Below are 15404 nucleotides of genomic sequence, written 5' to 3'. Positions count from 1 at the left end.
TCATTTGGGGGGAGGGGGTGCAGAATTCAAACTGTAATGGGGGCAAATATCTAACATAGTAAAATTCTCATCAAAATAGCAACAATGAAGGAGAGTAAGATTTCACTTAATGTAGCAAAAAAGACCTTCACTTGTAAATATATACTTGTGGCTATTTCACCTTGATTCAAAAGTTCAAATTGGTTAGTAAAAAATCAAAAATCAATGACCTTTTTGTTTTTTCTAATTTTATATTTATTTTTGCAGCACACATCCCTGACTGTTATTTCATCCATAACTTCTTTTGATTAATAAATAAGAATTTCCATCTTAAAATATACTGCTTAAATTTGGGGGACTGAGACACTACTTTTATAACCAAAAGAGAAAAAAAGTAAACTTTTTTTTTGAACTATAAGTAAATTTGCTTCTAAGAGGGTATCTATCAATCTTATTCTTGAAAGTCATCATCATTATAAAGGTGCTTTATGATGTTAAATATTAAGTATAATGTGTTGGTATACACACTCATTTACACATACATCTGCATAACACTACCATTATGATATACTCTTAGCCTAGGGCAAAGACCAATCCAATAAGCTTAGCATAATTCAGAACATAAAAATGATTCCTATCCTGTAGATTTTCAAATAGAAAAGGTCTCATTGCTTTATATTGAAACATATATAATTAACTGAAAGTAAGTAATTAGACCTATTATGTTGCTAAGGAAGAAACTGAAGACATAAATTGTATGAGATTCAAATGACCTCTCAGAGATGGACAGATGACTGAGGATTCATTCTGTTATCAAAGCAAATGTATCAAACAAATGTCTCTGGTTCATATGATTCGCTTACCAGACAGTGCCTGGAGATGTCTGTTTAGAACATGACCAGTAATTTAAATTATTAGTAATTTAATAATTTTTATATTATTATTAATATAAAAAACAGAAACATGTTCCATCATTTATTTCTAGGCAGCATGTAAACAACAGCGTTGAAATGGCCCTCTAACATGCCCTTTTTACACTCCTCAGCAATGTGGCAGCACAGATGAGAGACTGGGGCATTGCTTTTTTGATGATTTCTAATAATGAGGAAAACATGGTTAATGTTTTAGGAGTGAATCTAGATATAAGCAGACACCAGATCTAATACAGTCTATTTCTTCCAATCCTAAAAATTACCAACTATATTTTAAACATGTGTGATGTTTTCCCCTTACATATGTAACATATACACACACACACATATAAAATATATGAGGTCTGTCCAAAAAAACCCCAGCCATGTTAATATAACGAGAACAGTTTGTACGACATTAACATAACCTGGCAGCCAAGGCGAGTGGATTGGCCGTTGAGTGAGCGTGTGCACTGTGTGGGCATCACGTTCAAAATAACTGAGCAAGTAGAACAACGAATCTGCATCAAGTTTTGTGTTAAGCTTGAACATTCCTGTGAAAATTATTCCGATGACTCAGAAGGCCGCAGCTCTGGGCAGCTGGTGATGGGCAGCTTCCTCACGACAACGCACCCGCTCTTGCATCACATCTTGTGCAAAGTTTTTTGGTGAAATATCATATCACCCAAGTGACTCAGCCCCACTAGAGCCCAGATTTGGCACCCTGTGACTTCTGGCTTTTACCAAAACTAAAATTACCTTTGAAAGGGAAGAGATTTCAGACCATCGGTGAGATTCAGGAAAATATGACAGGACAGCTGGTGGCAACTGGGAGAACTGTGTGAGGTCCCAAGGTGCCTACTTTGCAGGGGACTGAGGCGTCACTGTCCTGTGTACAATGTTTCCTGTATCTTGTATCTTCTTCAATAAATGTCTCTATTTTTCACTGTACATGGTTGGATACTTACTTTCTGGACAGACCTCGTCATATATAATAAAGAAGCATCTCTAGAACTGACAACACAAAGCCCACTATCTACAGGAATGGTTTTGCAAACATAGGAAAATATTCTTAAAGAATGGGTGAGAAAATACCTAACATTTGTTCACAAGGAAAACAACCATTCATCTCAAGTACTTAAGTCTAATTTTGACTGGTGAAAAAAGACACATCCTCTCACAGTCTCCTCCAGGTCTAAGTCTCTGAGATTCAAGGGCACAGCTACTGCTCTTTCTTTATCTTGGTGAAGGCAAACAGCATTAAATCTAAATGAGTTTTCACTGAAATATGTGCTCCCCTCCTCTCCTCTAATGCCTCTCTGCGTTATTATATTTGTGAAGACTACAGTTCCCATGCATTTAAAATGGACAGCATCTTCTCTATCATCTACAATTCTCTAATGTTACTTAAAGTCTGAAGTGTTAAATGAATTATCCGAAGTGTATAAATGCACCCATGAAAAAGAGTGAATAACACTGTAGTAAATGGCCTGGCCAGAACCAAAGGAACTGAGGTTTTTTAATGTACCAAGCAATTTTCCAAATTGGTAGAAGTAGACATGACACAGTAGGGGGTTAGGACCAAATAATGACACATAATAAAGTCATCATATTTAATCAAATCTAAGTTGCCACTTGTAAGAGGCACTATTATTTTATACATCACTAAAAATAGAGCTATCAGTTATGATCAAGTTTCATCCTGAAATCAAAGATGTTAAAATGTGAGGCATGGAGAGGAATATATCTTTAAAGAATTAAAAGAAATACAGTAAACTCACAATAATGTCAAGAAGGCAGGATAAAGTTCATAAATGCAAAGCTCGACTTTTCATCTATCTCAGCTGAAATCTTACTGCCAAGTACTACTTTATAACTATTCTCATTCCTTACTCTCATGATGTATCATTCATATCAAGTATAATCACTCTACCTGCAAGTGGACCACAAACAGTTAAAACTATATTGTGCCAACCACCAGGAAATGCATGAACACAGGAGGCAACTAACTAGCTTACAGCTCAGCTAAACATCACCCCTCCAAATCACTTAAACCGACCTAGGAAAAACAGAAACTTCAATTTGGTCCTTTGGGAAACCAATAGTATGTGTGTAGGACAAGAATTAGCCTGTGGTCCCCCAAGTTGACCATTTACTTTGCATTAACTCAGGGTGAATAATGATCAGAAGGCAATTGGCAGAGACAAAGGGCCCCCAGCTCTGTTTGATGTATGATCCTATGACAACATGATTAGCAAGAACCATTTCTCTTACACCAAAATACTGAGTCCAGATGTCAACCTGGTGCCTGGAAAAGATGCTACACAGTGACAGCTGTTTGATGTTTCCACGCTGAATGGTTGCATTCTGACCAGACACATGCTTTCACCAAATGAGGTATCAGTGCATTCATAAAGAAAACATTACCAAAAAAAAAAATTATAAATTAGCACACTCTCTTGATTTTTCTATCTGCTTAAGTCATAATAAATAAGGGGCAGTTTTGCAGAAAGATGATAAAAGGACTACTTGCTTTTTATGTGATTAAGCAATAAGCATATAAAAGCAGTTAAGTGTATAGCATGAAATAGCAATAAACATTCAGCACAACACAGATTTCACCACACTTTTTTTTTTTAACTGAAAGAACTGGTGACCTAGATAAAGCAGTGAATTGAAAATCCAGAGAATTTAAACAGTAAGACGTAGTGGTTACAAGCACAGCTTTTGGGCCAGGCCTGGCCTCTATCCCAAGGGCTCTACTTACCAACTGTTGACCTTACATCAGTAACTTAACCTTTCCAAGCTTCAATTTCCTAATTTCCTAACATGCAAAATAAAAATAATAAAATCTTTACCTGATTGGGCTTTGGTTGTGGGGGAATCAATCACATAGTGCAGGAAAACTCTTATCCAGTGCCTGGCACAGGGTAAATATGCAAAATGGTATGTGCTGATTACCACTGATATCAGTTATAACTGATGTTTCATTGGTGTTCTGGGTTTATTTGTTTGTTTGTTTTGCCTTTCCTAAAACACCTTTATTCTACCCTGCATTGTCTTTATTTTATCCCAACTCATTCACTCACCACGCGCCATCTACTTTCAGAAACATCTTTGTACCACCTTAGTAACTAATATAATACCGAAAAATATTTACATTCTCTGCAGTTGCTAGAGAAATACTGAGGCAATGAATGAGAAGTCAATGAGTTTACGACCTGGCGTTCCCCGCCTGGCATCCTGCACTCTGGTGAAGGTGAGAGGCATGAAGCTAGAGCCAGCCAAAGCATTTCCATTTCCCTCCATTCAGAAGGATGTCTCTACATAAATGCCTCAACTCGGAGTAGACACTAGTGTGCTTCTGCGGAATTCTGCCAGCCCATCCCATAAATATCCTTATCAGGAAGAGTCCAAAACTATTTAATTCATTAGAGGCTGAGAGTTTAAAAACCAAAAGAAGATTAAGCAATGCACAATCTAGTAGTGGGCTACAAAAGGGCATGGTTCCAGTTAATATAGCTGCCTCTGTAACAAAAAAGGAATAGAGAAGGTACAAGACAATACATACCATAGAATTTCATGTGAAAATATATCTACATATATACCCCAAAACAACTTTTTAAAAATAATTGGTCAACATTATACAAGGAAAACACAAGATATTTTCAAGAACCCTAATCAAGAACAGGGTATATAAAATAAACAGAACTGGACAAGGAATATAAATAAACTGGTCAGAATACACCTAACAAAAGAGATATCAGAGAGGACTGCCAGAAAAAGAAGTAACCAGAATTAATTGGACATGTTGCTAGAGATACCAAAACAGCCCTCAGAATTCAGCAATAACTCAGAAATCTCGGTATGAAGTCACCTGAATTGGCATAAAAAATTCAACAGAGCTGGGCAAGGATGTTTACATCCTGCTCTGAACAAAGAAGAGCCTATTGGACCTATGACAGACACTCCAGGCCCCTGGCTAGGCACCATCCTGAGAAAGCAGAGTTTAATTGTTCAGCACTACCAGTTCTTAAAAACATCCATCTAATGCTCCAAACAAACCTCAGCCCTCTCTCTTGACAACCGTTAATTGTGTATCTGCAGCTGACACATTTTCACTGGCAGTATCAAGACCTTGTCTATTCCCTTCAATCTCCTATTACCCATAAGTCTTATGAGATTTACCTTTCCAGGGGCAGTTCTTTATAAATTCCAGAGAGACAACGAAAACAAAGAATTTGCCTCACACACATATTAAGCTCACTGGAATAAAACTGTATTTTCTCAAAGAGAAAGACTAGAGATGGAAGAGTGAGGGATAGGAATTTAAATATTGTTAGCTGTCTACCCATCCCTGTTCCACTCAGAAATAAAAACCTTAATTTTAAACTGTTTCTGATGCTAGACAATCCTGAAGCATTTTTTTGTGCAAAATGACAATAAATTAATTTTTCAAGGGTAATTTTCACTAATCACAATTTTTATCTCATACTCTGACCTCAGACTCTAATCCCCAGTAAAATACAAATTCTACTATTTGTCATTTTGATGTTTAAATAAAAAACCACAACTTCCCTATATTTCCTTGGCTATAAGAATATGAGTATCATCTATCCAAGTTTGAAACCAGAGAAAAATGGCTCGTCCAACCACAAGGACACACACACAAAGACAAGACTCATCTCCGGCAAATCTTTAGTTTTATCCTTTCATTTAAATATACTCCTCAAATATCAAGAACACCTCTTTGTTCTATAATAGTCCCCCTAATTATTCTATTCAGATGGCTATACTGACAAGGCCATGATCATAAGACAAAAAAATGACAAACTATCTGAAGAGGTCCCTGGTTCAAATCAGGTACCCCCTCCAAACAGAATGGAAGGAAGGGAGGGAGGAAGGAAGTATGGATTAGGAACCTAATTGACAAAGTAAAACTGGATGAACCTCTGAGCTGCTGAGCATACCCAGGACAGTTATTGCATCTCCAATGCTTTTGTAATGCTCTCAAACTAGAGGTGTTGCTGTACCTCCCAAGTTTATTTTAAGGGAAAAGTGATCTAAAACACCTAGGTCCTTTGAGAATGAACAATGCACAAGGTAGAAAAACAGTGAAAGGACAGGCTTTTATTAAAATCAGAGGAAACACAAACATTGACCACGGAGGTGACAGGCTGTTAATGAGGTGCTAAGAGATAAACAAGGCAGCTCATCGCTGACGACTGTTCTAGCTCAACACATGTCCCAGGTTAAACTAAAGCATATTCACTTATTCGACCCAGTTTTACCAGAAAATCATCTTCCATGTTTTGTTCCTTGGAGCTACATATGGAATAAAGGTGAAGAGACTGAACTCTAGAAATTAGGTTTTAGATAGTGCCTAGACTGCAGTTAATTCTGAAGCTGTGTTTATTCTGAATTTCCCCTTTACACATCAAAACCAATGCTTATAGGCCTATAAACGGCAGGTTTCGAATGCAATGGAAAACATAAATACTAATTAGCCACGAATGTATGATTTGACTCTGTCCTAGGATACAAATTATAATAACTGTTTTTGATTCCTTAGAATAAGGGAGAAAAGAAAGTGGCTGTCATTAAGATCATTAAGACCCCTATATGTCATTATCGTCCAGAAACTGCATCTTCTGAATCTCTAGCATTGATCACCAAAGATAGCTAATAGATTGTTAGAATCATTATTAGAACCTAAGAGTTATTAGACCCTCATTAGCAGAGTACAATTACAAAGAGAAAACGAAGTTATTTTGGCTGAACATTCATTCCAATGGAAAAAATAGAGCCTTCTTAATCACTTTCATTATCAAAACAGACTCCCTGCTGGAGCCTTTTAATTGGAAGTCTACCATTTTAAAGACATTTGCATTTTATCAAACTATATTGACAGAGGTAATAGAAATAGCTTCTGGCTCCTAGCTTCACATCTCCTAAATATGTGATGACATCTGTAGTGATTCACTGGTGGGGGAGGGGAGGGGACAGGAAGATCAGGATAGGACCTGGGCCCCTGGCACACAAGTACCTGGTTGGAAATCTCACCAAACTGGAAACCAGCTTTTCTCCCCTTCGTCCCTGCTATGTTAAAAAGAGGAAAGAAAGGGAATGGCATCACACCTCATTTCTATCTATAAGCTATCCCCAAGATAAAGGGATGTCATTTACTAACAAATGAACAGAAATCAGAAACATTATTGATGTGTGTGAAAAGATGAATGGTTTTACATGCTAGACATGTTGTACCCAAGATATATGTCTCTCTCTCCAGCTTTCTCTCTCACACACTCTCTAAACCTGTAGGACACTATTATTGCCATGAGCCACATTTTGTTATTTATAGAGGCTATAAAAGTACACAGCACTTTACAAACCACAGAACATAGGCACCAGAGCCTGGAGGAACTCAGCCTAAATTAGACATGGACAGAGTGGTGAGGGAAAAAGCAAAATATTTAGCTGCTACACATTCTTGGCAAGAATAATTTTGGGAGGCAGTAATAAAGGGACGATTAAGTTGTGATCTGTAGAAGGATAGTTCACACAAACCAAAATCAACCCATCAGTAATCCAAAGCCTTAATTCTTGAAGATAAAGAGCAGTGTCTTCATAAAAATTTGATCGCAATTTCCACCTTTGACATTAAGCATGAATTTGGTTTTCCAATCATATAATGCCAAGAGCATTCATCAAAGTAATATTAAAATGTAAATCAACAAACACCTAAATGCTTAGGAAAGAGAAAAATAGATCAAAAGTGGTATCACTGGATCCAGAGGGGTACTACACTTCCCAGGGTGATCACTTTGTAAGATACATAAATATCTAAGCACTATGTTGTACATCTAAAACTAATATATTGTAAACCATAATTGAAAAATATGTTTTTTAAGTGGTCAAGCCCACTTTTCAAAAAGGTGATCTTCTAATGATCCTGGGAGAGCTACAAACCTCAATTATATTAAGCTCAGCCATTATAAGTTACGGTTACACAATGCTCATCAACTAAAGGAGCCATCAAGTCCTTTTCCTCCTAGATGAATGAAGGTTTGAGCTCTTAAAAGGTCTACAAGAATTTCCAAGAGAAACTGAACTAAAATGCAAGAAATTCTCTCCATTGAGAAAACACCTAAAAAGCTGTCTTCACAGACATTTACCAGGTACCCCCGCAGTTCAATGAGCCACATTCAGAAAGTTCTCAACTTCAAATCAAGTTCTGATCTAGGGTCTTAATTTAGTACTCTCTGCATTCACCAGAGATTCGGCACACTGGACAGGAACTGATGCTGTTAGCATTGGGTTTTATCAATTATAAAAGTTCTCTGTTGTCACACAATTCTGTAACGTGTTATTATTATTCCTGTTTTGTAGAGAGCTCAAGGGACTTTCTCAAAAACACAGAAGATATCTGGGAAAGACATAAGCCACGTCATCAGAATACCCATTACAAATGGGTATTTCCTGATGATCTGTATTTTAACATAACACTATGAACAGTCAAAACCAGTCAGGTTCATTTTTCTAACTGCAAATCCAAAGTGCTCAGGAGTTGACTATGAAGTAGAAATTAGAAATTACCTGTGGAATCCCTTGACCTCTGAACTCACTGAGAATACACACGACAAAGTTTCTTCACTCTACTTTTCTGTAATATAAACTACTAAACAGTTCAATATTTCCACCATGTGTTCTTAGATATCATTTGGAGCTAATATTGAAAAGAACCGCCTAACTGATTCTGATGGGCTTTTCATAAATTTCTCTTTAGTGTCCCAAAGAGTATGATACCAATTCACTGAAAAATCAGGCTTTAATCTCCTCGCATTCATCAACAGTGACACGAACCCCTTTTCTGTATTCAAAGGGGCAACCATCTGCAATAGTTCTACCCGATTTCCCCTGGAGTTTTAGCTTCAACTGCCTGGATTCTGAACCCTCAGCAATGGGAGCAATTTACCTCGATCGACTTCACCAGCCACTGCTGCAAATTAGCTAAGGCATTTCCCAGGGGCCCATTAGAAAAGGTTCCAATTTGACAAACGCATATCTGATCCCTAAAAACCAGCCCTGGAAACGTCATTTTGTATCAACTTATAAATTATTCTTTTTCTGATCCCAAATCCTATACTTTGACACAGAAATGCAGAAAGGAAATTTCAGAAAAAAACAGCACAGGATTTTTGAAAATCTCCACAAATATACAAACATTAAAGGACATGCTCATAAAAATCATAGCCTGCTATAGGCACATCAAAGTTCTGATTAGTTTTGTTTTGTTATTCAACTCTATACTAAGCAAAATGAAGATGGCGGCCCAGGGCAGAAGAAGCCTTCAGCAGCATCTGCAATACAGCAGCATCAAAAAACTAATGAAAATGTGAAGTTCCTTCCAGAGTTAAGGACCATGAAAAGCCAAATCACCCTATTAAAGTACTTCACAAGTGCACAAACATTGCACCTACTCAATGGAGCTAACCAAAAGAAATGTGAAAGTACACATTATGTGGGAATGGGCAAAAGGGTGGAAGGGAGCTCTTCCAACAAAGCTCACGCCACATACACACACACACACACACACACACACACACACTTTTTAAATATCAGTAAGAAAAAAGTCAGCGGCCAACCTCAGACACACACACACACACACACACAAACACACACACACTTTTTAAATATCAGTAAGTAAAAGTCAGTGGCCAACCTCAGATCACTGTTGTGAAAGACCTAATATTCACACTGGAATTAACTGCCATCCCATAAATAATTACATAATTACTTGAAATCAGGCATAATAGGCCTTGTCAATGTATTTTTGTGGGTCTCAGTCTGTTTTCTAGAATACCAGTACTTCTAAGACAGAATGTAGAGTATCACCTAACGTCATACTCAACAGGGAAAAACTAAGTGTTTTCTTTAAGATCAGGAACAAGACAGTGATATCCACTTTCACCACTCTTATTCAAGATAGCACTGGAAGTCCTAGCCACAGCAATCAGACAAGAAGAAGAAATAAAAGGTATCTAAATTAAAAAGGAAGAAGTAAAACTGTCATTATTTGCAGATGATATTATATAATACTGCATTCGGAGAGCCCTAAAGATTCCACCAAAAAACTACTAGAACTTGTAAGTGAATTAGTAAAGTAGCAGAATATAAAATAAATATTCAGAAATTAGTTGCATTTTTATACACAAATAATGAACTGTATCAGTAAAACTAGGAAAACAATCCCATTTACAACTGCATCAAAAATAATAAAATAGCCCTGGCTGGTGTGGCTCAGTGGATTGAGCGTTGGCCTGCGAGCCAAGTGTCGCTGGTTTGATTCCCAGTCAGGGCACATGACTAGGTTGCATGTCAGGTCCCCAGTTGGGGGCGCCGAGTGAGAGGCAACCACACAGTGATGTTTCTCTCCCTCTCTTTCTCCTTTCCCGTCTCTCTAAAAATAAACAAATAAATAAATTTTTAAAAATAATAATAAAATAAATTATAAAATACCTAGGAATAAATTTAACCAAGGATGTAAAAGACCTGTACTCAGAAAATTATAATACACTGAAGAAAGAAACTAAAGAAGATACAAATAAATGAAAGCACATACCATGCTCATGGATAGGAAGAATTAACATCATTAAAATGTCCACAGTATAGATTCAATGAAATTTGTATCTAAATACCAATGGTGTTTTCCACAGAACTAGATAATCCAAAAACTTACATGGAACCACGGAAGACCGCCTAATAGCTAAAGCAATCTTAAAAAGAGCAAAGTTGTGGGGGGAAAGTGTCATCATCACTTAAAAATAATGTTACCAAAATTAAGTTAGTAAACTGAATAGTCTCAGTTTGGGATTTCTGTCCATAAGTTTTTCTTTAATAAAAAAAACATTTGCTATCATGTGTCAAATGTCAATAAATAAATGAACCAATATCAAGTTACTATTACTATTCTATTACTATTAATTACTATTAATAGAATGCTTATTTTGGTGTGTGTATATATATATATATATACACACATATGTGTGTGTGTGTAATTTTATATAACTTATGTATAATGTTTTCTACCTGGAGAATTATCCCAAGTAAAATGACAGCACTGCCCTGACCAGTGTGGCTCAGTTGGTTGGGGCACCATCCCATAGACCAAAGGTTGTAGGTTCAATTCCTGACCAGGACACATACTCAGGTTGTGGATGAGGAGGCAACCAATAGATGTCTCTGTCTCTCCTCTCTCACCCCCCACCATCCCTCCCTCCCTCCCTCCATCTTCTCTCTCTCTGAAAGCAATGAAAAAAACGTCCTCAGGTGAAGATAAAAAAAATTTTTTTTTCCTCCTGGCATCAGCCAAGCCATTGGCATTATCGGCAGCGCCCAGTGGCATCCGCAGACCATCGTGAGAAAAAGCCATCATCTGCAAAAACATTTTTTTAAATAAAATAACAACATTAAATATTTTTATGTACCATGAGTCCCAGGAGTTTTGCCACCTGAACATGTTTGGGAGCCAATGCTATTAATTACCAAACTGAATAGTGGCAGAGTACCAAATACGTATTCAGAAAAGCAACTCACATTACATATTAAACAAGGGACCGATCCACAGGATACACAATTCTAGATGCCCTAATTCTGTTCTCTGACTACAGGTACAGGCTGAAAATTCCTGGAATTTCTTATCTTGCATAAGTATAAAGAGAGCATATTTTCTCTTTAAGGCTAGTCCTTTCATCTAAGTCTCAACTGTAAGAGAACAAAATAAATGGACTGTCAGGAAATACTGATTTATAGATAGTGCCTTCCCTTTATCAACAGTACCACCCATGCTCTATAGCTACACAGACCTCAAGCCAAGATTTCTACAGGGTTCAAGCACTACATTTAAGGTGATTCACAATGTCACATGGGAGGTGCCGTTGCTCCACAGCAGCGGTTCTCAAAATGTAGGCCAAAGACCCCTGCTCCTCTCTTTTCCTTTCTAACTACTTATATGTGTGAGACTAAAATTTCTTCAAATCTTTCAACCACAGTAACATAAACACTCAAAATGCAGAAGCAGATATAGGATTCCCACTGTGTTCTACTAAGCCACACGCATCTAACAGATAGGTAAAAAAGAAAAAAAAAAGTAATGTCACTCTCAATTATTTTGGAAAAAAGTTATTTTTCATAAAAACGTATTTGTATTAACTTGTAACAGGCATGTTACTTTTTAAAAAATTAAATATTTTACAATGTCTCAGTTTTATTTCTAATACAGTATGAACTAATATATATAATAATTATTCTACATTAACAAAAGCTCTTTGGGTCCTTAGTAATTTTTAGTAATATGCAGGAGTCCTCAAACCAAAAAGTTTGAGAACCACTATTTTAGAGGAACTCAAAAGAGATAAACTATAGTTACTGACAGCATAAGAGAGGCTTGGCTGGTTTAGCTCAGTGGATTGAGCGTCGGCCTGTGAGCTAAGTGTCGCTGGTTCGATCTTCCAGTCAGGGTACATCAGGTATGTACCCTTGCGGCATACCTCTTCAGGGGAAAGGCTAAGGGAGTAAACCCCGACAGAAAATCCGGAGCCGGAGTCCCTAAGGCGGTTTGACGTTGTAGTCAACACCGGCAACTCCTGCGGCGCACCTGAACCCAAGCTGTATCGACTCCGTCTTTCCCTTGGACCCTTCAGCTGCGAAGAGGGGGGGGGTCTGCTGCATGGGCAACAGCAGACCCTCCATATTACCCTGCCCAGGCTCTGTAGCTTCAGCGTCATCACAAGATGTCGATTCAACACGGGAGGAGACAGATACCGTGTCACTCCCGAGTCGGACTGCACAGCCATTCTCGGCGGTGCAGATAGACTCTTAAGAAGCTACACCATCGTCTCTCGAGACGGACGGCTGCCGACGACGAAGAGAGGCTTGATGCAGGAGAACCTTAATGTGAAGGTTTCTCATCAAAAATCATTTTTAGAAGAGTTATTGATATAGGCAAATCTGGTAAAAAACAAAACACGTAAGGGAAGTTAAAATGAAAATATTCACTCTACTCTTTATCTAAACATAATTGTTTAATCCTGCTCTGAAAACGGTGCCCTTTCAGTCCTACTCTATGCTCATGTTTTTGTACAATTATATTTGTAGAACAAATAAAATGACCTGTGACATTCTGTTCAGTTAACATTGTAACACTCAATGCTTCTACACTGTCCTAAAAGCAATAATTCAATTTTAAATATTCATAATGGACTGTGTATATTCCAGAATTTATTTAACCTAGCCCTGATTTCTGGCTATTTAGACTATTTCTACTTTTGCTGAGGTTGTGCTACAGTGAATATCTTCAGGTACAAAGAAAGCTTGGATCATCCTTTAAATCCTTTTCTTAAATATAGTTTTAAGAAGGCGACTACTCTGATAAAGATTACGCACAAATTATGAAGTCACCCATGTCTTTTAACCAGTTTCACTGCTTGTACCCAACAGCAAAGGATAGGATGCCACTGCAGATCTAATTTCTTTCACAATTATTCTTTGAACATAAAATGAGGAGAAATTTACAAACATGAAACAGCTCTGAGTTCAACCTAGAAGTTAGTTAAGAATGCCAAGCCTTTTTCAAAGATGAGTCAGTGTCATGTGTCAAGCCTGACCTGGGGCTCAGTCACCTTTGTAGATAAAAAGCTTGGGGCAAAGTCTTCTCTTCTAGACTGAGCTGCTGGATATGTTTAGGTTACTGTTATGCACTCAGCTGGTCTCCCCAAATTCATATGTTGAGCCTCAGAAGATGGCTTTATTTGGATATAGGACCTTTATAGAGAGGTGATTAAATTAAAATGAAGATATCTGGTAAGAATCTGTCTAAAAAGAGGTTAGAAAGACACCATGGTCACACATGTACAGAAAGGGATGACCATGAGAAGAGGAATTGAATAGCAGTGGCCTGCAAGTCAAGGAGGGGCCTCAGAAGAAACCAAAGCCAATACCACCTTGATCTTGGACTTCTAGCCACTCTCCAGAACCTGAGAAAATAAGTTTCTGTTGTTTAAGCCATTTTAGTCTGTGCTAGTTTGCTAGGGCTGCCATTATAACACAATATAGTTACCAATCCAACCCCTGAGGACATTTCGGTGCTCTTCCCAATCTAGTCCAAACCCTTCCACTTACGGATAATGAAATCAAGCTTTGTGAGGTTAGTTTTCACCTGGGACTGAAAAACAAGTAATTAGAAAATCAAGGGAGAGAATCTAAATCTCTCACACCAAACCTCTTTCTACCATATTACAAGAATAATTACAAATGAGAGTCCCAGATATTTCTGAGCATCAATAGCAAAGATATACAACTTAATCTTAAATCAATTAATTTCTGGAATGCAATTCTTGTCGATGTTCAATAACAGCCAATAGTTTTGAACAACAATGTACAGAGATACAAACCTCTGAAAAATACTATACTAATTATACATGCTATACAAGAATTGTGCCTTTAAAAAAATATCTGAAAGAGGACCATTTAAAAAGACACAAGGACTTTGAACAAATAAGAGTAAAGATGGAGCAAAATTTAAGTTTTCAAAGAAAAATGGGTGTTAAGAATGAGATCAAATGAGAGTAAGACCAGATAAATGCTAGCTTTTTACTGTGGATGAAGAAATTTAATCAAAATTAGAACTTTCAGGTTATCAAAGCTGAAGACTTAGCCCTGGTTGGTGTAGCTCAGAGGGTTGGGCACTGTCCCACAAACCAAAACATTGCTAGTTTGATTCCTAATCAGGGCACGTGCCTGGGTTGCAGGCCAGGTCCCTGGTTGGGAGCTCATGAGAAGCAACCAATCAATGTCTCTCACACATCGATGTTTCTCTCCCTCTCTCCTTCCCTTCCCCCCTCTCTAAAAAAAAAATAATAAATAAAATATTTTTTTAAAAGAAAGCTAAAGACTTAGAAAAGAATGGACATGATTGTTGAGTATTACAGAAGGGTTTAAATATGACCATGTTTATTTTAAATGTCTATGTCTCGGTAAATCTTCTATCCTTGGCATGTTAAGGGTTTATTTTTGTTTTTGTTTTTGGCTTAGTTTTCCTCCCTTAGTTGACACTTTCTCAGTTAATCAAGGAGATAAAGTATCCCAAAATGTACCAGATGAGTTGTTGGTCACAGCTTTCCCACCTTGAAATTAAAAAATAATCCACAAAAATACAGCTGATCAAATGAATACCACAGACAGCCCTAGTTATGAAGTTCTCAGGCCTGGGGATTTGCTTTCATTAAGGAATTTACATATAACTGTTAAAAGCATTTTTGCTCCCCCAAATCTTCACCCTTCACAAAAAAAAAGATATTTGGGTTTGGGATGGTTAAAACTTAGTTGAAGTAAGAAAAGCTGAATTATAATTAGAGGTAGGCAAAATATTCACAATCCTTCAGCATGCTAATCTTATACTTGATGGCCAAAATGGTAGTGGTAGGTGACCTAGAAAACCATATGGAGATATGATGA

General features: G+C 37.3%; 1 protein-coding gene and 1 non-coding gene across 2 annotated transcripts in view; both read right to left on the bottom strand.

Annotated features, from left to right (window-relative positions):
• The window catches only part of SND1 (staphylococcal nuclease and tudor domain containing 1), a 427097-nt gene that overhangs the window by 317275 nt on the left and 94418 nt on the right, over positions 1 to 15404 (bottom strand). The gene's annotated exons all lie outside the window — the stretch shown is intronic.
• On the bottom strand, positions 11246 to 11330 carry LOC150002078 (small nucleolar RNA SNORD35). Its single transcript, XR_016513210.1, has one exon. It is a non-coding gene; the product is annotated as a small nucleolar RNA SNORD35 (small nucleolar RNA).

The sequence above is a fragment of the Furipterus horrens genome, unplaced genomic scaffold, assembly GCF_987537825.1.
Source record: "Furipterus horrens unplaced genomic scaffold, mFurHor1.1.pri manual_scaffold_9, whole genome shotgun sequence".
Classification (NCBI taxonomy): Eukaryota; Metazoa; Chordata; class Mammalia; order Chiroptera; family Furipteridae; genus Furipterus; species Furipterus horrens.
This window is presented reverse-complemented; position numbering and strand designations above follow the sequence as displayed.